This window comes from Lolium perenne, chromosome 1, assembly GCF_019359855.2.
Source record: "Lolium perenne isolate Kyuss_39 chromosome 1, Kyuss_2.0, whole genome shotgun sequence".
Lineage (NCBI taxonomy): Eukaryota > Viridiplantae > Streptophyta > Magnoliopsida > Poales > Poaceae > Lolium > Lolium perenne.
The window spans coordinates 184,409,402-184,432,169 of record NC_067244.2 but is presented as its reverse complement, the minus strand read 5'-3'; the positions used below and the strand labels follow the sequence as shown (position 1 = coordinate 184,432,169).

The window sequence follows — 22,768 nt, the reverse complement described above, 5'->3', positions numbered from 1 at the left end:
AATGTTGTGTGCAACCACAACCTTGCCAAAACCCAATACCTCGGATGTAGAATTATCGCCAAAGGAGACGGTGATATTATTTATGTTGGGCCTCAACTCCTTGACGAGGTTCTTGCCGCCGGTCATATGACTTGTACATCCACTATCAAGTACCCATTTTGAACCTCCGGCGGCATAGTCCTACATGAGATCAATTCTTGGATTTAGGTACCCATTTTTCAATGGGTCCTCTTTTGTTAGCAACAAGGGTCTTTGGAACCCAAATAGACCAAGCAACATAACCATCATATGGACCAACATATTTAGCATAAACATCACCATAATAATCTTTAAAGAGAACATAGTGAGGGTTATCTATTCCCGCACCATCATCATTAATGGTGTTGCCCTTTCGGGGTTCACCATTAGCTTTCTCATGTGCGGGCTTGGTCTTTTTCTTGTTTGCCTTTTTAGCCTTGGTATTAAAACCAAGTCCCTCCTTCCCATTGTTTGACCTTTGCTTACTCAAAAGATCATCCAAGGAAAGTTTACTTTGGGGAGAGGAGGTCCTAGCAAGTTCATCTTTCAACCTAGCATTTTCCTCAATTATATTTGCATGATCACATGAAGGAGTAGAGGTACTAGGTATGTCATATGAAGCAAGCCTAATTTGAAGTTGCTCATAAGACTCGGAGAGGAGAGAGTATTCACTCTTCAAGGCTTTGTGAGCCTTGTCTAGTTCATCTAGATCCTTCACAAGTTTCTCATGATCAACACCAAATTTGGCCTTTTCCTTTATAAGCACTTTTGTCTTAGCTCTAGCAAGATCTCTAGCTTTAGTGAGCTTGTTAAGTTTCTCTTGAGGTTCTTCAAGACTTTCTAGCTTCTCTTCAAGAGATGCTATGGTTTCTTGACATTCCTCAAGAGCATTTTTAAGAGCATGTATTTCTAGAGAGTCTGCTCTCTCTATTTGGCACTTTTTCTCAAGAGTAGCATTTAGTTGAGCCATATGAACCATGAGACTTGAAACATGCTTCTTAGTGTTACCTTGTAGGCTACTAATGAACTCATCAAACTCTAGCATCTCTTGTTTCACTTTTAGACTAGCGGGGTCAACCCCTAGATCATTAGCAATGTTAGGCATAGAGGGGTTAGGAGATGATACCTCGGAAGATTTAGCCATGAGGCAACTTTCTTCCTCCACATGAATGACCTCATTGGGAGATTCGCTTGTTGATGAAGAGTTAGTAGCGAGGGAGGCAAGGGCAACCAATCCATTTGAGGTTGCATCTTCTTCATCATCAACATCTTCATCTCCGGAGGTGTACTCTTCTTGAGTTGATAGCACAATTGATGTGTCCAAGGTGGACCTTGCCATGAAGCAATGTGCATTCTTGCGTTGAGGGTTCTCATTGGGTGAATCAAAGAGAGAGGAAGAGGGAATGTTGGTGGTGACAATGGCGGCCACTTCTCTTGAGCTTTCCTCTTCATCATCATCACTAGCACTTGCAATCTCATCGGAAGAGTATTCTTCATTAGCCACTAGCACAATCCTTGAGGGCCTCTTGCCCTTCTTGTTCTTGTTGTAGAATTTCTTGTTGAGGGGCTTTGAATATTTGCCCTTTGAGTCTTTGCTCTTGTCCTTGGGGATGAGCCTTCCACCATGAGTCTCCCTATTCTCATAGGGACATTCGGCAATGAAATGGCGCTTGTCATTGCAATTGTAGCAAGATCTTGTTCTTGGGCCCGAGCTTGAGGGACCCCTTGAGTTGTTTCTCTTGATGTTGTCCTCCTTGGCCTTGGAAGGATCAATCCAAAAGGTGTTTGCATGGAATGCCATGTGGTCATGGTAGTGGTGTTCCAAGTCTTCCGGATAGGTCATGCTCCAAGATGCCCTATAAGATTCTTGAGGAATCACTTCTTGCACGGGGTTGAACACCAAGGCAAGGTTGGACCCTTTTGTCATCCCAATGGCACGATTGCGGGAATCATGAGAGTTTTGCTCAAGGACCTTGAGAGCTTGCATCTCGTGCACGGCTTGTTGAGAGGTGAGGGAGGCATAGCATTCCCTTCCGACAAGAGTCTTGACATCAATAGGCTCAAACGGCATCATGCACTCAATGTACTTCTCCTTGATCCAAGAGTCATTAATGTGAGAGGCACCAACAATCCGGAAGGCGTCGGCAACGGTGAGAAGTCTTCCATACATGTCTTCATGATCTTCATCCGGAAGCCTCGTGAATCCTTCGGCTTTATTCCGAAGAGCATTATACTTGTTCCTTCTTGTGCTCTCGCTTCCAATGCAACTCGCGGCCAAAGCATCCCAAGCATCCTTGGCGGTGGTGAAATGCCGAACACGAGTCAACTCCTTTGTCCCCACGGCGGTTTGAATCATGTGCAAGACGGTGTTGTTGAGTTGACTATCAACCGCTTCTCTTCTAGTCAACTTCTTGGGGTTGTAAGGATTGAAGCCTTCCTCGATGATTCTCCAAAGTTCATTGGAGGCACTGCGAACATGAGAGCTAAACTCAAATTGCCAAGTATCGTAATCATTAACGGAAAACTTAGGTGGGTCGCCCCAGATGTTTATATGAGGATGGGGAACCGGTATATCGGGTGATTGGAAAGGTGGAGGTACTCGATTGTAGCTCTCACTTCCACTAGTTCCCTTGGGAGATGCAATGGGGGGTTTGTCAGTGTTTGAGTTATCACCATCCATGGGTGTGGTAGCGAAGGGTAATACCGAAGTATCACCCTCTACAACCGCATCCGTGATATTAACCTCTATGGTGGGAGCCACGGGACGGGGAGGAGCCAAAAGCTCGGAAATCATTTTTCTCATGCTTTCCATTTGAGCATCCATGGATGATTTCAACGAGTTGATATCCTCCATGGTGACCGGCCTAGTCTCCCCTTCCGATGGTCCATCGTCCGGCATACTCTTAGGCGGTTAAGCCCGAAATAAGAGCCGAGGCTCTGATACCAATTGAAAGGATCGTATGCCGCACCTAGAGGGGGGGGGGGGGTGAATAGGTGCTAACCAATTTTTAGTTCTTTTTCAATTTGGGCTTGACACAAAAGGTAAATTCTCTAGATATGCAACTAAGTGAATTTACCTATATGACAAGACTAACAACTAAGCAAGATATAGCTAGGCAATATAAGAGATAGAATAGGATAGAGGTAACCGAGAGTGGAGCACGCGATGACACGGAGATGATTCCCGTAGTTCCCTTCCTTTGCAAGAAGGTACGTCTACGTTTGGAGGAGTGTGGTTGCTACGAAAGCCAAACCAATAGCCACGAAGGCTTCACTCAAATCTCCGGTGAGCAACGCCACGAAGGCCTAGCCCACTTCCACTAAGGGATTTCCTCGAGGCGGAAACCGGGCCTTTACAAGGTTCTTAGGGCACACATCCACAACCGAATTGGAGGCTCCCAAATCTGTTACAACACAACAATCAACAACAATACATCAACACAAATCAACTAGGGATCCAAAGAGGAACACTAGCAAGGGGGCTCTCAACAAAATGAGGGGGAAATGCAAATTGCTTCGGTGAAGATGTAGATCGGGGTCTTCTCCTTCGATTCTCCAAAGCACAAGGGATTTGGGTGGTTGAGGGAGGAGATCCGATGGATTTGATGTTCTTGGTGGCTCAACAATGGTGTATGTCTTTTTTGGGAGGAGAATGAGCAACCCTAGCACATTGGAGAAGAAGCCTTTAAATAGAGGCAGCCGATTCAGCCGTTGGAGCGTTGGAGAGGGGTGGCCGGTAGTACCGGCCAGTTTGGGCCGGTACTACCGCTCCTTAGGCGACGCGCGCGACCATCAGGAGGCGGCCACGTGGCCAGAGGGGCTCGGTCCGGGAGGGGGGGGGGGCCGGAGCCTCCGGCCGGGGTACCGGCCGAGGTACCGCCGGGGCTCCAACCCCCCTGGCTTGTATACTGAGCCGCCCCGCCGCCACCGGTACCTTGGGCGGTACCATGGCCGGAGCCTCCGGCCGTGGCCAGGCCGGCGGTACCGCCCAAGCCTCCGGCTTCTCTCTTCTTTTCTTCTTTTCTTTTTCTCTTCTTCTTCTCATTTCTTTCTTTCTTCTTTTCTTTCTTTTCTCTTCCGATATCTTGCATACTCTTCACGTTTTGAGCATCTAGAGAATGTAATAACCTACAAATCTTATAAACCGAAATGTTCATATATTATCATTGTCATCAACACCAAAACTACATATAAAATGAGATATGATCTTTCACTTGTTCCGTTGCTGGAAGAGAACATATTGAACCGCATAGGGAATTCATTTGGAGGAGCAAGGCTAATTCTGCTTGGATTGCATCCTTTGATTGTTTCAATCCGAGCGAGTGGCTTACACTCTGCCATGGCCATGGTCTTCAGATCTGAATCGTTGTGAAGGATGTTTGCAATCATACAAGAGAAATATTGTCGACATTTGTAGGCTTTGGTTATATGATTCTCCAGAATCGATATGGTTGGAGGAAATCTCAAGCACCCATGATGACTCTTCGTGATTCCCCAATACGCGTGAGTCCGGTTGTTCCGATGTCCTAGCCAGTGTGTGCAAACTGAAGCTAGGTTGTGGAGGTTTCCCGTCCACTGGGTGTATACTACCCATCAGGTGTTTATCAACGCTAGGTTGATATGTATTTACTGATTCAGAGGATTTCTCCTCGTCTTTCCTTGTTGCTTGTAGGAAGCTAGATCCTGGTTAGAGGCCGTACTACTCCCCCTCTTTTAATAAATAGGGAGTTGAGTGGTTTTTATTGGTACCTCCACTCTTTCGGGCGCATTTCTAGCCGGAATAAAGGATTATATAACACCTTTGAGATCAGTAAATGAATCTGGCAGGTTATTTGCATGTGTTGCAAATTTGTGAATCCGAACGTAGAGTCCAGATTCTTGAGTACATGGTTATGAGGAGGAACGTGAAGTCCCAATTAATTTCCTGGCATTCGATGTGGTACTTGAAATCTCCCCCTAATGCCTGGAAATAATCCTCCTTAAATATAAGCAATCAGCGTACTGGGCTATGAACACATCCCTTATGTGGGGTTCAAGGTACTGGGTTATCGACGGATATATGTACCCCACATAGATCCCGCATATGTGGGCCCATGATGTACGCTGCGGTGGTGAGATCGGTACGCGTGAAGCGTTTCCGAACTTACGCAGATGGGAAATGCTCGGAGGATTTCCACGTATCAATTGCAGAGGGGAAGTACTGCTATATACGATTAGTCGATGTAGCGTGTAAAACTGCATGACTCCAATGTAAAGTTGGTAAATTGCAATTCATTAACATGGGTCGTGCAATGAGAAAATCCTTTTGATCAGAGACGAAACCAAAAACAATTGTGTATGGACACATAGGACATTGTGCTGAACTTCGATCCTCGGAGCCATGCACAAAATAGTGGAGGCATGTGAAGAGAATTCTGCAACAATATTTGTCCATTTGAATTGTTTTAATTCGATCTTTAGTCCAAACAATGGTTGATTGGGACCACAAATATCACCTTGAATGTGTTCAAGGGACTGAAGTGATTCACTGGCACAATAGTGCAACTAAATCTCATGACTAGGAAAGTTTAGCTCATGCAACACATGCCCGATGGAATTGCATTATATGCAACATGTGCTACGAGTTGGATGTACGTGCAGTTCAATCCAGACAATAGAGCGGGTACATTTTCATTTATTTGTTCCACATCCATCGGATTGGCACTCGTAGAAATCTATATATAGAATCGAAGAAGTTCCAATATGGAAATCTTTATCACATATATAGAATGTATACAATCTTATTTATATCAGAGTGCTGATACAATATATATGTTCTACTACAACAACACAAATGGACATTAATAAAGCGACCACCAAGAAGATAGTGGGACTAGACGAAGTCTCCAAACATGTAGGTTGAGGCATACTCAACTATCATGTCCTCCGTTCTATAGGGTCCTTTGACGGCTGGAGAGTTACGGTGGTGCGAGGTCCAGAAGGAACGTCTCGCGAACTATCAGCTCCATCGGCGCCATCTGGATGAAGGTTGAGGTTGGCTTCAAACCTTTTCCCTCGAGGTGCGTTGCGGCCATGGGATTGCTGCAGATAATGGCCAGATGCTGTGGGCTTGCACTTGTCAGTGGGGTGCGTGTAGCATCCACAATTGTCGCAAAGCTTAGTTTTGTCAAACTTGGCTTTGCGGTGCCTTTCCCACGGTCTGAGTTTCTGGACTTCCTGTTCCGGTTGCGCTTTCGCTTACCGTTGAAGTTCGAGGGCTTGCCTTTGAAGCCACCATCAAACTTTCGTCCTTCCGCGACGTTCATATGAACTTTAGTTAGAGGTTGAGAACCAACCGGACACTGAGAGCCATTCTTAGCGAGTAGCTCATCATGCTTTCAGCATGAAGTAAAATATGAATAAGATCGAAATAGACTTGGTAGTCGCGAGGGAGGATCCTGTCAGATGGGAGCATAGTAGATAAAGTTTTCTCTATCTTCTCCGCATTAGTAGGTTCCTTCCCGCAAAAGCGCAGTTTGGAACTGGTCTTATGAACCTCATGATTGTACTCCCCGACAGACTTGAAGTCCTGGAGTCGAAGATGTGTCCAATCATGGAATGCATCAGGCATGACAACTGCCTTCTACTGTTCATACCTCGTTTTGAGGGCCTGAAACAAAATACTAGGGGATTCTTCCTCCAAGTACTCAGATTTGAGATCTGGATGAACATGGTGCCGTATGATGTACAAAACAACATATTTTTGGTCATCTGTCAGCCGCGTGACTCCAGCCGGGAGTGGAACTTCTGGAGCATGGATTGCATGCACTAACCCACGGGATGCACGGGCGATCTAGATGTCCATGGCCCATATAGGATAGTTGTGGCCGTTGAGAGCCATTGCATCAAACTCTCGAGCCATCGTTCATCTATATAGTAAACCAGAGAATTTAATTTACACTTGGTAAACCAAAAACCATCATGGTTATGTTGTAATGAATGTTGCAAATTAATGATGATTTCAAGAAGTGGGCTTGAAACCATTAGTGTGAACTTCAAATTGTTAAATATGGCACATTGTAGATACTCCCCGGAGAAAATTTCGGGGTCCATCTCTCAGCACTAGAGAGTATAATCTGATAAAATCAGTAGATACTCACATTTCTAGTACCTTGTGTCATAAATTAATAAAATATATGGAAGAGCACTTTAAGCAATCAAAATGTCAATCAAGACAAAATGTAGGCTTAATTAGTAGTGGTAGATAATCTGCAATTCAGTAGATCTACACACCACCTTGTGATCCCAAAACATCAATTTGAAGAAATCACTTTGAATTTCGCGTATCAATTCTTGCTCGTATTGAACCAAACGTAGCTCAATTAAGATGAATTGATTGTCTTATTTGCAAGAAATTAAAATCTCAATTGCAAATAATGGATGTAATAATCTCAACATGTGGCAAACATGGAAATATATTACATCACATTACCTGGAATACATGGTACTCAACAGGTCCACAGTACAACAATGATGTACTGAATTTAACGTAGTGGAAAAAGAAATTGTACTAAGCAGTAGTACTACAGTCACGGAAACTGTTGTGTGCTGATGGCCTGTGAGGCTCTGACCATAGCCTATTTTTGCTAATTCCTGTAATGACAGGAGGCTTGATGCAAATTGAACGAAGGAATAACTTTCATTATCCCTTTTCCTGGACGGTCATACCAATCGATGGATTGGTTTGGATAAGGGGCGGCCACCGCACACGCACGCGCGCATCGCCGGATGCCGCCGCGCTGGGGCGGCGCCGCCTCCGCCGAGTGATGCAGCAATGGGGCCGAGGGCCGCCGCTGCACACTGAAGGCCGCTGTTGCCAAGGCCGGCTGCCGCGGTGACCCGCGCCGGAAGCTCCGTCCCGGAGAGAGACAAAGGCGATCGCCGTGGAGCCGGGGCTGGCGCTAGTTGCGCCTCGGTGGGCTGGTGCTGCCACGGTCGCCATCGCGTGGAGGCTTATCGTGGGCGCAGACGCCACGGGGTGCTGGTCAGGGTCGCCAGGAGCCGGCCGCCACGTGAAGCAGCACCGAGCCGATGTCCGGCCGGCGTCGCGGGAGCTGGGCCGGTGACAGGAGAGCCCTGTCGTCCGCTAGTAGCCGCGACCGCCGCCGCTGAGGGCGAGTTGTTGGAAGACGAGGCTACCGCCGTGGAGGTGGGGCCGGGCGCCGACCACATGCACGACGCGGAAACGGCAGCCACGGGGGCATGAGGAGCCGCGTCGGTCGTCCTCTGGTGGGGGCGCCTCTTGGAGCAGCAGCACGAGGCCGTGGACGCGGGCATGGAGGGCGCCGTTGTCTTTGCGAGGGGATGGCCGGAGGAGGGCGCTGCCCGCCTCCGTCTTTGGAGGTTGCCGGCCGCCGCCGCCAAAGGCGGTTCCCGGGCTGCACGCGTCGCCCAGCCATCGGTCGCGAAGACCAAGCGCGCCGCGGGGGTGTCGTGCGGGGGGTGGCGCCCAAGCTTCCCGCTGCCGTCGCTCCTGGAGAGGAGGCTGTTTTCGCGAGCGTGGCGCCGCTCCTTCGGTCGTGCAAGTCAGGCGGTTGAGGCTAGCGCGAGGGCTCGCTCGATGCAACACAACGATCGTCAAGGAGCAATGACGGTGATGGCCAGTGGGCCGATTTCTCCTTCCTCGAAACGAAGAACGCAGAGACGATTGAAGGCATGTATAATCTCATGAATCCTTACCTTTTCTTCCCTGTACTGTTCTTATTCTGTTCATCAATTTTGATGGTTTTGAAGCCAAGTTCTTGGATTTTGCCATCAATCTTTGGAACAATGAAGGCCAGCGAAGGAATCGATCAGGCGAGAAGAAGCGCCAATTGGGCGCCTCAGCGATCTTATTCGATTTGACTTTTCTTCCCTTTTTCTGGTTCATCGCCCTCGTTCTTTGTCGATCTCGAAATCGCTCAAGATTGTAGAGCGTGCTGATAACGTGTTGAAAGTAATCGAGAGACAAACGAGAGAGATAACAAAATGATTCAACTATCTTCTTCATTGATCAACAAGGGGTATTTATACAGGAGTTCCCGTCTGTTCGGGAAGTCGGTTACAAGAGGAGGCGTCTGTAGGAGATGCCTGTTAGATAAAAAGGCATCCGTACGGACGGCGGTGGTTTGGGCACTAATTAACTGCCTATGGCAGTTAGGATCTAATCCTAACAGATTACTCTCAAGTATGTGTCTGATAAGTCGTACAGTCTGACAAGTGACAAGTCATCTCGGTGACCAGGACCAAGTATGCTCGAGGGCAACGGGCGCTCCGTGTACACCCAGCTATGGCGTGCTAGCTGACAAGCGTGTGGTGGATGACGACAACGGGCGCGTGTGCTGGGCTCGCCTGGGCGGAGCTGAGCTGAGCTCGGTGGCTGACATATATCGTCGGTGAAAATGCCTTCAGTACATTTCTTATTACCTTTTGCTTTTTAGTACACACTAGTAAAATGCCCGTGCGTTGCCACGGGTAACAAAACGTATAAAAGACAAAAAAACATGCTAAAATATAAACATTAATCATCACTGAACACCAAAAAAAAAAGATGACACATAACTTGGTCACGAGACCAATAAAAAATATATCTAGAGTAATAGTCGCCACAAAGTCTACGCCATAATTTTAAATACTGTACACAATTTAATTTACAGTTGTCAAATAATTGATTCAGTAAAACTATATAGGCTAGCCTTGCATATGCTCCATGTAGATCTGAGCAGATCGGAGGGAGTATATCAGATGGTTCTCTACACAATTTTTAAACATGATAACTAAGAGGTAAAATTGTACAAATCTGATTTATATATTGCGTTTAGATTCTTGAAGGTCTGTTTCTTACAGTATAGCAAGAATGTATAGTGTTCACCAAAGAAAAATAAAGTAATTTGGAAAATATATTGCATGCCCTCTTCTCCTACTCTGAAAATCACTGCCTAGTTTCTTTGCTTCAAATATGTGCATAGTATGACCTAAAAGAATAATATGCAAAAAAAATCATTAGACACCACAACTGAACTGTTAATTTCTACAGAAAGTTTTCATTTCATGATATTTCAAGCGATACCAATTAGTGAAGAGAAAACAGATGTCAATGCTCAATAAAAACGCTAAACTCAGTGTCTCTAATTCAGCACGTAATTAATAATCATCCTTCTACGGATAATTGTTTTTCTTTAGTTTTCTATGCAAATACAACTATACAATATCTAGACTATTGTAAAGTTTAGAGCAGATCTAGACGATTAAATAATGAGAAACCAGCCATTCATCTTTTTCGGTCAGTTGAAGTTGCTTAGACCAAAAAAGCTTTCAAATAGTTTTTCTGTGTCACAGACGGAAATAATCTCCAGTGAATGATATAGATAGTGATATAAACACCAGTTCTTACATGCCTGCACTGTGAAATCAGAAGATGAATATAATATTTTCTCTATCAACTATAGATTTGATTGTTGATGACTTCAGCTAGAACACCGAGCGAACTGCACGGCCAATGTTAGTGTTTCTTCTTAAACTTCTGGAAGCACACTGCCACTTGATTTGATTTGGACCAGTTATCCCAACTTCCTATCATCATCTCTTATCTTCTTATCTGCCTGAAGGGAACTTGACAAGAATTTTGGTCTTTTCAAGGAATTGTTGTAATGAACCGTGGTAGTTCTGCAAATTTCAAATTAAAAACAAGCAACAAAATTAAAGGGCAGTAACAGTAATTATTATCACCCAACATCATCAAACCTGTAGTAAAATTCCTGACCATGTAACCATCTTTTATCATTTAATAAAGCAACCTAGTAGTATCATGAAACACCGAAGGACAAAATTTAATCATGAAAATATGAGCTATTTATTTGATCTAATGGCATCTTTTTGAAAACAGAAAGCACACACTGTAGCAATAATGGGTCTAGACCGTAGCAATGCAAGAAATAACATTTTAAATTGGGGCATGATTTCCTTGTTCCTTGATTGCCCAACAAAATTAAAGTCCACACTGTAGCAATGCAAGAAAGACATTGTGTAGGCATCTATTTTTGACACCGGAAAAAGAGAGTAAATAGAATTCCAAAAGTGGATACTTGTTCTTATAGCGGAAAGATGCACAAACTGAGGAATCTTTCATGTCACAAAAAGGAGCTGAATAACAAAAGGTGAATGAATCAAAGTAACATCCCAGCATGGACAGCCCCGGACCAGTGTGCATCCAACCTCGCTCCTGAACACGGATCGGCCAAATCACGCTGGAGGAAAGGGGGAGAACACGTGCACCTGAGGTGTGAGCGAGATATCAAGCAGCCATACAATTATAATTCACAAGTTACTTTCCTCTCCGTACATTTAATTTTTTTTCTATGGTGACTGTACATTGTGACAAAATACATACTGTTGAGATATCCAAAAGGATAACACACATATTAAGAATGTTTAAATATTATATACTATGGCAACATAATGGCTTGGCTGTTAATGAAATGAGAATCCTCAATGAAGGCACAGAGAGAAAAAAAATACACCAATTCATGAAGCTTTTATAGCAGATGCATGGAATTTTGAGTTTTCAAACCGTAAAAAAAAATTGACACTTCAGAATCACATCAAGTTTTCAGATTTTCATTTTGGTAAACCACACAGTAGCACACATGCTTGTCAACATTGTAGAGAGAGAACAAATATATCAATATGTAGCACACACCATCATCTAAACTTCAAGGATAATTTTAAATATGGGTAAAGGTGCATACCGGTTCAAGGGCGGTCTCTTCTTATTTTCCATATTTTTGCTCAATTTCCTTCATGTCTAAACCAATAGGGAAAAAAGCTTCCAGTTAATAGGACAAGTATGAAGCTAGAAAAACTAATCCAGAAATTTCAGATGCTTATGTTAATACAATAAAAAATGTACATGTACAAATGGACTGACCATATGAAAATCAATAGGATATCCACAGGAAAATTATGCAAGAAAACAGACACGTGTGAAAGTCCTAAAAAAAGAGCAGAATCTTCATAATCATAATAAGTACACCATGAGATGCAGTTGTTTGTTCCACCAGATATAGATGGGACACTACAAAATAGGAGAATCCAGTTCCTCTTCACAATTACTAAATTTAATTGATAAGTATAAGCTCATCATACTTGTTATCCTACTCGTCTTACCGAAACTTTGGATTAGCTGCTAATAAACTTAATTCTGTACAAATTGATGACTGCATGTTGTACTGGTAATGAGCTTTCGTTCATGTGCAGAAACCAAACTGTATTGTCTTGTGCGGCTCGCTGGCCTGTGCATATAGGCCTAATCACCATTGAGGCTGGCGCAAAACATGGATCCCTGTTTTCCTTATATTTATATTTCAAAAAAGTGCAATTCACTGTATGTATGGTACACAAATAAAAATATGAGGTTGTTATCGACCAATAGTAGACAGTAATGTATAAAAGAAAAATCACCTGAACCAAAGTTAATATCAATATTTGGATTTCACTGGAGCTGATACTGAGAAGTTCTTTGGTGCATCATCTGAAAGGTGGATTCTTGAATAACTGAACTATCACAAGCAATAAACCTGCAATACATACGCAGTTAACAATGCTAAGGCAACTATGCAACATTCATGCTTGAAAGTAATATATTTGCCCGCTACTTAGCTTCTTATAATGAATGGGAATATGAGCTAATGCAAAGCTCAGTTCTTTATATTGGTGCTTCAAGATATCTCCTCCCTCCTTTTCTCATTCCTACCGTACTCACTGTATGTATGGTACACAAATAAAAATATGAGGTTGTTATCGACCAATAGTAGACAGTAATGTACAAAAGAAAAATCACCTGAACCAAAGTTAATATCAACATTTGGATTTCGCTGGAGCTGATACTGAGAAGTTCTTTGGTGCATCATCTGAAAGGTGGATTCTTGAATAACTGAACTATCACAAGCACTAAACCTGCAATACACACGCAGCTAACAATGCTAAGGCAACTATGCAACATTCATACTTGAAAGTAATATATTTGCCCGCTACTTAGCTTCTTATAATGAATGAGAATATGAGATAATGCAAAGCTCACTTCTTTATCTTGGTGCTTCAAGATATCACCTCCCTCCTTTTTCTCCTTCCTACCTTACTCTACTGAAAATTTTTAAACCCTCATTTGTGTGAAATATAAGTAGCATGAGAGTTCGGTACAATGAAAAATCATTAACTTTTTAGAGATTACAGTACACGAAGAGTAGCATAGTAGCCTTAGCATTGTAGTATTGAAATGCTTTAAAGAGAAATTTTACAAGATACACTTCCAGTCATATTTCCTCTGCTACCTGCGAATGGTACAAAACATATTATACAGCCATGGCTCCTACAAACATGAGGATTAATCGGAGGTGTGATAAGATTAACATGCAGCGTTAACAACTACGAGAAACCAAATTTCGACAAATGCGTGTACACATAACAGTGTTAATATAAGATCTATTAATTATTATAAAAGCACAAATCCAATCTTCCATTATCAGAGTGTCACCTAGCACAGAGTGAGCGAGAAGATAAATAGTACTTGTGATATTTGCAGATGTTTACGCCTTTCGAATCATCATTGAAATTTAGAATAAAATTAAATGTAACTTGCTTCAACCAATTGGATGGCTAATGCAAAAGATTTATATAAAACAGTAAAGAAAGTATGGCATTTATCGATCATTTGGAGAGTGTGCAGTGAACAGCAGTGGTGAAGCAGAGCCTCTGCCTGTGGGGTGGAAGTGATGCAGCTGCCGATCCGATAGACTACCTCGACATTTTTTCCGTGTCGAAATAGTCATGGACAGCGGTGGCCGCATGCATGGGGTGAGTTCTCTGCCCTAGTATAAGCAGTGAATATAAAGGAACTGAAAAGCTCTGAACTCTGAAGGATGACACTGCAGGAACCAGGAGGTGCATGGAATCATCAAGTGATGACCAAGTGGAAGGTTCACATGAAGAAAAGGTATTTGTCATCAACAACAGATAGAACTATTAATTAGTACCAAGTGAAGCTCTTTACACCCAAAAAAATAACTATCTCGATGATCCGAAACATAAACAAATGGCTAAATCCTCACCTTGATCTGAAACTGCAGGAACGTTGCATAGTGGACTGCCTTAGTAAACATGGTGCTCATACCTACCTGCAAGATCGACATAGAAGCATTGTTGTTTTGTAATTTCATGCACATATTGCACTCATATGCGCTCATGGGAAGTCCCCCGACATATTCACAGCCATTCAAGAAAAAGAATCATCAAGTCATGGGAAGTCCCCCAACATATTGCACTATGGCGTAAAGAAACTCAATCCTCTGAACTCGCAAGGATAAAACTGCAGGAGGTTGCATGGAATTATGGAACCATTCAAATGACCCTCGATCCAGTTGGCTACATCGAGAAATATTGAAATGCCTTGAGATACATCTATCATGTCACCAATTAGGGATTAGGGACATAGGGTGATTGCACGATTGCATCATACCTTGAAAGGAGGAACTGATGAAAGGTCTTTGGCCTCTACGTCCTTCACAACCTCCCATGGCGACCTCTGACACCAGGCCTGCCTGCGCTAGTGGGGCCGCGCTGCCCCGCTCCTCCATCTCCGCGCCGCCCCGTTCCTCCAGTCCCCCTGCGCGCCTCCACCGCGCGTCTCCTGGGTGGAATGGATCAGCCACCTGGGGCCGTCAATCTAGCCTCCAGGCTGGTCGCCGGGCGGGAAGAAGTCCGCTGTTCGAGGTAGCTGATGCGGCGTCGTCCTGGAGATCGAGAGAACGCGTGGGAAACTCGCTGGGGGTGGGGTGTACGACTGGGCATGGCGGCGGCGGAGGCGGCTCAGCTTAGGGGAGACTCGCTGGCAGGATCACGAGAGAAAAGCAATCGTGATTTGCTTGGGCGTGATTTCTGGAAGCTTTAACGGGCCAGGTCGACAAGCCCATGCGGGGTGGATGAAGGACGACGGACGACGGACGATTTTGACGTATTGGAGTTGGAGGCTGGGCAGAATAAGGAATATGTTTAGTCTTTTTAAGTAGTAAAGATAAAGATAGAGATATCCATTCCCGGACGGTTTTGCACTCCCGTTCGTTTTTTTTTGGCACTCTCGTCCCGCTGGTATGCGATGTTCATATACCTCCGAGTTGATTAACAACCCCCTCATCCTCTACTCTTAATCCCGTCAGGTTAGAGAAACTGTCTCGGTTCTGTACTAGCGAGTAGCATTACTCTTTTTTTAGCCCCGCGGCAGGCCTTATTATATGCACAAATTTAGACCCGCCCGCTCCCGTGTCGCTCCCTAGGGCGACACCGCGCCGCCGCCGCCTACAGCCCCCTCCGCCTGCTCCGCTAGCCGCCGCTGCCACCGGCCCTTGCCGCGGTGGCTGCGGGCCCAGCCCCCGAAGGTGGACTGGGGTGGTGGACGCTGGAGATCTGCGCCATGGTTGCTAGGGCGGTGGTGGTGGTTCATCTGCGTGCAGCGACCAGGGCGGCGCCCCTGGTCGGGGTGGTGGCGAAGACTCTCCTCCGGCGGCGCCTTGACCGGCGGTGAAGATCTGGGCCAGATTGGGTGGCGTTGGGAAAAACTCCAGATCTTGATCTGGGTGATTCTCGTGCTGCCTATTCGGTCTTCTTCGCTGCATGGTTGAGCCGGTCTGGTCGGGGTCGACCCTGCTTGGTCATCGCCGTTCTCTTTGCTGCCTCATGGCCGTTGGTAGAGTGCGGCGTCCGCGGCGGAGCAGGTTGCCGGCGGGCTGCGGCGAGGGGGCCTGCCGTTCTGCCTAATAAAGGTGGCAGTCCTAGGGTTTCTCTCGCGCCAAGTGAAGATCGTTCGGAAGCTTTTTCCCACCGAGCTTGCTGGATTGTCGTGTTCCGGAAGGTCCTGCCGGCGAAATTCATTGTGCGATCAATGCACGAAGATTCTTGGATTGGGTGTTTTTCGGTCGAGCGCACCCATGTTTTTTATCCGACCGTTTAGTTTCGAGAGGAGCGCTTGAAGCTCTCTGTGTTAATATCATGGAGCTTGTTTTCTTTCCATGGTGCTGGCGGAGAAGGTCATGAAAGTCAAGATTGGTGGAAGAGCAATGGTGGTCGGATCTTGGTGGTGAGATGGAACTGGCTTGGTGTTCCGGGCTTCACAACATCGGTATGAAAATAGGGGCGACAACACATGTGAAGTTCAGAGTCCTACCTTTCAGGGTGAAAACCTAAGGTCTGGCCTTAACTGGTTGTGCCTGGCAATGACCTTGTTGGAGGCATTGTTTTGAGAGCGGGGACTATCTTCAGGGTGAAAACCTAAGATCTTTGATCGGGCGACGACGGTGTTAGAGCACTGTTTCCTTCTTGAAGGCGTCGTTTTTGTAAAGTCTGTATTTCAGGTGTTGTCTTGGCGGTGGATGTATTGCTGTTGTTAGGCCCGAGATACTGTAGCGGGACTTTTGTTTCTTAGTTTTTTTTTCTTTTTTTTGGCTGTGTGCATCCGTAGTGCCATTAGGGTGGTGCGTTGTTGCAGAGGCTGGGTGTAATTGGTATCTTTTCATATTAATATATTCCCTTTATCGAAAAAAATATGCACAAATTTAGTCTACTTCCCATTAGGTGCAAAATATTTTGTCTAAACTTTGCATGTCGTGGAGTAGGTCGTAAACCGTCTGGGTTGACGTAGTAAGGTGAAAGCTACATGGCGGAAAAACAACATTTCCAGTTTCACAGGAATGTACTCCACTCGCATTATCGAAACAAAAAAAGTACTCCACTCAAAACCCACCACAAATTGTCGGTATTATACACTATATAAAGGGTAGCTGATTTTACGCCATCTCCATGACTGAGATACTGTAGATTTGCTATTTATCCACTCTTTCCTCCTATTGTTGATTGACACGTACTTATTTACTTTATCCCTTCCCTGATCTACTCACGTAATTTGTTTTGCATCTTTATTTTTTGGGTAGACAGGCAACCGGCTACCGGCTGTTGCCTCACCCCTTCCTATTTTCATGGATCGCTCCAGATTATTCGGTCAAAGCGGCAGCTGGTCAGAGAGGCGCCCCCTCAATCTCCACCATGGAACAATTCGCCCCCAACTTTCTTCTTCACATTCTTCCCTATGGCCGGCCTCCTCTTCTCCCTCTCTGGCCACCGTGCCACCTACCAAGGCGGCTGACGGCGTGGAGGAAGAGCGATGAGGACCTCTCCGCCCTCCTCTTCAGCCACCGTGGAGGAAGAACTTGGGGCTCTCCTCTCCTCCTCGACGCCCTCCTCTTCAGCCGCTGTGGAGGGTGAGCTCGGGGCTCTCCTCTCCTTGACGAGGCAGATGGCGGCGCATTGGGAACCTCGGCGCTCTACTCTTCAACCGCTATGGAGGAAGAGCTCGGGGCCATCCTCTCCTTCCCGAGCCAGATGACGGCGCGGTAGGGACCTCGGCGCCCTCCTCTTTCGGGTGTTTCCTGGTGGACTTAAGTGGAAAAGGGTGCTGTGTGCATCATTGCCGATGGAGTGGTCGATGTGCCTCGCCGCCATGATCCCCGCCGCCTCCCGCTGTACGCACACCTGGGCCACTTTGGCGAGGACCTGGTCTCCGTGTGGGGCTGTCCGCACGGTGCCGCCGGAAATCTCACACTCATGGAGGACGCCATAGGGAGATGTCTGACACCACCATCCACGTCGACTTGGCCATGGGCTACACACCTTCGTGCGTCACTCCACGGCCTCCGACACCCTCCCTAGATTGGAGGCAGCAGCAGGCCAGCTAACAAGGTTTGACCTCATCTTCTCCGTCAACAACGTTCGAGTAAGCTGCCTTTTTCTCGTGTCTCCCTCTATCCCCTGTATGCAAATAAGAGAAAAGAAGCAGGGACATATAAGTTTCTGGGAATGGTTTGGGAAATTAGTCTTTATTTCATATGATATGAAAAGTCTTTAGAATCATCTTATACAGAAGTCCAAAAATATTTGTTTGCACATGAGCATGGCATAACCAGTAACCAACCAAATCATTGGTTCTTGCATGAAAAGCTAGCTATCTCCTTCGCCTTGGTGTGACCTCCAGGTCTCAGTGGTCAATCAAGAACTCTGAATAATGCTGTAAAGTACAAGGGATATTCTTTAATTTTTCAAACCTAAATATCCTTTTCCAGGCCTCAATGCAGGTGAACAAATTACAAGGAAGAAAGAGAGAGTGTAGACCCTCCATCAGAGCAAGTAGAAACGGAAATTGTTCAAACCCGTAAAGAGATGGAGTTAGCGTGCCATGGTCACATACCCTACTTGGATGATCACCTCATAAATATAATTCTCTGCAGATTTCATGAGGTAGTTCATGTGCTTGATATAAAACCTTCTTTTTTGAAAATTGGCAATGCTTATTAAATGCTAGATATGTGCTGATGTAATTCATCTTTGTCACTTAGGATGCTATCGTACATGTTGTTCCAGTATATCACAGGAAAAAAGGATATATGCCAGTTCAAGCTCATATGTTCTACTAATAACATAGTTATACAAGCTTATATGTACTACTAATAATATAGTTATATGGTGTTTAGTAGCAGCTCAATACATACACCGATGAGATATTCATATGTGTGTATTACTACTTTGTTCATTTCTGGTCGGTTAGCCAAGAGGATTCATGATTCTTATCTTTCTCAGTACTATGTTGAACTTGAGAAATTGGTGGAATGTGTATCATGAACTGTTGAGGTTCTTTAATCCAACCGCTGTGTGACAGAAGAATACACAGAATTCTTCGAACCCAACCCTAACCGCAAGGTTAGATGCTAAGTTGTTCATTGTTTGATTTGGTTTATTAATAGAATAAACCATTGTGTTATCTTCTGTTATTTGTTCCCCTGTAGATCTTCTCTCAGAATTTTTTCATTCACTAATGACTCAAGCGGCTCTAGAAAGGTAATTAGTTCCTTATTCTTCAAATATCATGTAGTGTAAGCGAAATAAATACCTTTGATTTAAGAGACCTTTGAATTTCCAAAGTGGAAACCCTAAAACTTAATTGAGGAGTGATTTTTTTGTAGTACATTGCTACAAGCTGCAAATGCATGCTATTATTAGTTTCTCGGCTCAATCATGTTAGAAGTTGCTGCCGGAAAATTAAAATGCCACTAATATTTTTGTATGTAATTCCCATCTTTTGGTGATAGAATGCTTAGTAGGCAGCCTTTTTAGTATTTGTGATAGCATAGCCTTTTATATATATTTTCCTAACAGTGGGATTTTAGAGAGCATTTTTGTACAAGGATAAACTGATATCTAAGCCAATCCATGTGTTTAGAGGCCAATCAAACTGCTCTTGACTATCATTTTCAGTTCTCTTTAATTTGTATTTTTTTTTTCCGACATACAAGTTCTATTCAGAAATTACCTTATGTTCTTGGTCATGTGTGCTAATATTTATGTTTGAATATAAGGAAGTATGGTATTTTTAACATGGTTTGTTAGCCTCCTTGATACTACTCAGTACTGACCAGGCTAATCCTGGGGTTAACTTTTCAGTGGAGTTTACATGTAACAACTGTCTATGTTCGAAGAAATTGCGGTAAACTTAAACGGTCTGATGTCCAAGAAAGTGCATTTTTTTCTTGCAACATAATTACCTACCATTGACAGCATGCTAACTGAATAATGCAGTTTGTGCCAATTTAAGCTTCCATAGTTCCATTAGTCCATTATATATTATTTTCTGGGGACTTTGGTTTGTTCACCCAGGTAGACTGCATTAGCTATCTACATAAAAGCTCAGGATTTTTTCCTAACTTTTCAGTTTTGAAAAATATGTTTCCATGTGTTCTTAAAATTCACAGAATAGTGGAACTTCATAATTGCGGGTTCACAATTCTATGCTATATATTTCATGGACCTGATATAGCAGTGCTGTTTGCTAGCATTGAAATAGAAGACCGTTTGCTAGCATTGAAATAGTAAAATTCTCCAATTCATTCTTTCAAAATAGTGGAACCTGATATAGCAGTGCTGCCTACTAAGCTAAATCGATGCACATTATGGACCTGCATTATATAGCATGCAATGACCATTAACATAAGCCAGGGTCAAACTCTTAGCAAGGTCAGCGTTTACTTGCCAAAGCCGGCTTTCTCGCACGGTCCATATGACTTCAAGATTTGTGGGGTTGTTTTGTCATGAGATTGGCTCTTTGTTCCCTTCAGAGGGAGATCCTGTTCCTAAATTCACCCAGCTATATATTTATGACACCCAAAATGAGTTAGATCACAGGATGGGCATATTTGGCGAGGATGATGAGAGTGCTAGCAACAGCCATTCTGCAGCAGCTGCTCAGTCCTCATCTGCTATTGTTGGTCGGCGACGTGCTGTCATTCATATGGTCATTTCTCTTGCTGTGCTCCCTCTCGCTGTACTATTATTCATATGCTGATTTCTCTTTTTGTATTATATTTGCCTATTTCTCTTACAATCCATGTTTAGATCTCATCATATATGGTACTAATTGCAGGTTTATCAGCATACGGAGCAACTTAGTGCAGAGACACTAAAGCTAATGGAAAGGGCTTCTGAATTTACGTGTTGCGGGCAACAACCTGAAATCTGAAGTCATGTACTCCCTTAAGCAGCATCACAAAGGCATATGGCCAGAGTTCAATTTCTTTAGCAGCTGCCTTTACCCACTGTCTATTCTATGCTAATATTTTAATGCGTGTCTTGCATAAGTAGATGTGTAAAAAGTTAGCAGAAATCTAAATGATGCACGTTATGGACCTGAACTAAACCAAACCGTCTTCTGTTGTTATTGTCTCTTTCTGACAGAGCAATGTACAAGTTTCCAGGTGTTGTGGGCTTCGTTTACCTTTCTCCTCATAGAAATTCCTACTCAGGTGCATGCAACTGCTATATTTTAGATAGAATTGCTCCTATTGAGCCAACATAGAGAGAGGTGACATACCCGTTGGCTGTTGATGTCTGAATCCATAGGTGCTACAAATCAGCGTCCACTGCTTGCGTTGTCCCACTCTTCCCTCCTCTCTGCGCGCTCCCGTTGGCGATACGGCGTGCTGTGCGAATAAGCTTGGGACGGAGCTTCTACCACCATCGGCCCCGACCACGCAGGACATCCGCGCTCGCGGCGATTGGCCTTCGCGCTTGCAACCTGGACGGGAAGCCAGCTGCAGAGGTCGTGGTTCACGTCCCGTGCAGCGTGCTTTCCGCCGCCGTCCCTATCACCTCCGCCCCATCCATTAGCTACCACACCGCGAGGTATCACCGCTCTTCTGTTCACTGTTCTTCGATCCACTAATTTTTTCCCCACCCATTCCTATCCCCAGCTCATCTAAGATACGTACTATTGTTTTTTTAGGAGAATCTAAGATAGATGCTGCTGGCCGAATCGACTATCTTCATCAGGGCCAGTACAATTGTGGCCCATGTAAAGAGGCTTAGCATAGCCCACCAGATAAACAAAGGCTCGGCCGGTCACTTACGGGCTGTACCTGCTAGCGTCGGACATCTGAAAAATAATTCGTCGCTACCTTCTTTTTCTTTTTTTCTTCCTCCTAAAATTGCCAACTGAATTCACGACATACAAATGTTTTACCCCTGAACCTGCGAGCACGCTATGTGATAATATTATGTATGAACTATAATTTTCAGCAGAAGAATTTTCAGTAGGTTATCTCAACGGCATGGACCTAAGTTGTAAGCCACTCTTATCGTCATGGACTCCAGTAGATTTCAAATTGGTACAATACGGTGCCAAGCTTCATGCCAATTTGAATATTGATTCTGCACTGTACAAGATAACTCCACCTCCGTTGTATGACCTGATGTAAGTGTCTTACCTTTCAGATTCGGTCAGTGTTGCCTCTTTCATTGTGCATCGAGATTCATCTTTGCTAAAACACCACCGCTAACAGTGCATACACCATCAATTTTGTGCTCACGTACTATCTCTTATCCCGGCTTAATAAGATTCTGTACAAGCAGATGCCCACGGGCGCGGCGTGCCGCCGCGCCAACGCCTCCTAGTAACTTGAAAAGATTGGATATTTGTACTCGAAGGGCAACTGCATGCGTTCCATCTACACCAGCTATGGTATGCCATGCCAGCTGCCGGGCGCCACTTCGCCATTTCACCGATCACCCGCTCACTCACGTAGGACAAGCGGGATGATTGAACAACTACTCCCTCCATACTGATTTATTGGATCCATGATGAATTTGGATTTTTTTTTTGAGAACTAGACATAATTTGGCAGTTAATATGTGAATTAAAATTTGGAAATCAACACCCTTCCTTTTCCTTCTAAATCAGCTGCCTATGCATCAACGAGAGAAAATGAGGGATTTATAGCTATATTTTCTTTATAGATCAAGGTTTGCCTTGATCGCAGAGCCTTTCCTAATAAGCGCAATAAACCTGTGCGGAGGAAATATACATAATGTTGGTGCCTTTTCTACTGTTGCTGTCGTGCGTGATCACTGGATTTCGTTGAAAACTTGGAAGGCGAAATTAGTTTTCTTTTGAACACATTAAAAGAAAGCAATACCAGTAGTAAAAAGGAGTCTGAGCTTCAGGAAGGAATAGACAACCACCAACAGTAGAGTGTGTCGTCTCCTCGTCTATAAATAGATAGTGGTGGAACAACTCAGAGATTGGCTCTATTGCTCGATCATCTCAATGTAGATACTAGGCTTTGGAGGCATTTGGAATATTGCTCTA

At 44.5% G+C, this 22,768-nt stretch overlaps 4 long non-coding RNA genes across 14 annotated transcripts; 2 read left to right on the top strand and 2 right to left on the bottom strand.

Annotated features, from left to right (window-relative positions):
* Window positions 1–8,401: 8,401 nt before the first annotated feature.
* Window positions 8,402–8,891, top strand: LOC139834135 (uncharacterized). The gene is made up of 2 exons (XR_011749533.1): window positions 8,402–8,710; window positions 8,796–8,891. It is a non-coding gene; the product is annotated as an uncharacterized lncRNA (long non-coding RNA).
* Window positions 8,892–10,377: 1,486 nt separating this feature from the next.
* LOC127315446 (uncharacterized) lies at window positions 10,378–15,023 on the bottom strand. Of its 11 annotated transcripts, XR_007860121.2 has the most exons (7): window positions 14,549–15,016; window positions 14,142–14,207; window positions 13,115–13,364; window positions 12,875–12,990; window positions 12,496–12,795; window positions 11,784–11,839; window positions 10,378–10,701 (listed from the first exon to the last, which is right to left on the bottom strand). It is a non-coding gene; the product is annotated as an uncharacterized lncRNA (long non-coding RNA). The 11 variants fall into 11 exon arrangements; XR_007860123.2 differs by adding an exon at window positions 11,963–12,416 and having other exon boundaries at window positions 13,115–15,023; XR_007860119.2 differs by having other exon boundaries at window positions 13,115–14,454; window positions 14,549–15,023.
* Window positions 15,024–16,739: 1,716 nt separating this feature from the next.
* Window positions 16,740–21,396, bottom strand: LOC127315441 (uncharacterized). The gene is made up of 2 exons (XR_007860116.2): window positions 20,996–21,396; window positions 16,740–17,886 (listed from the first exon to the last, which is right to left on the bottom strand). It is a non-coding gene; the product is annotated as an uncharacterized lncRNA (long non-coding RNA).
* Window positions 17,882–20,892, top strand: LOC127315436 (uncharacterized). The gene is made up of 2 exons (XR_011745580.1): window positions 17,882–20,419; window positions 20,549–20,892. It is a non-coding gene; the product is annotated as an uncharacterized lncRNA (long non-coding RNA).
* Window positions 21,397–22,768: the final 1,372 nt, after the last annotated feature.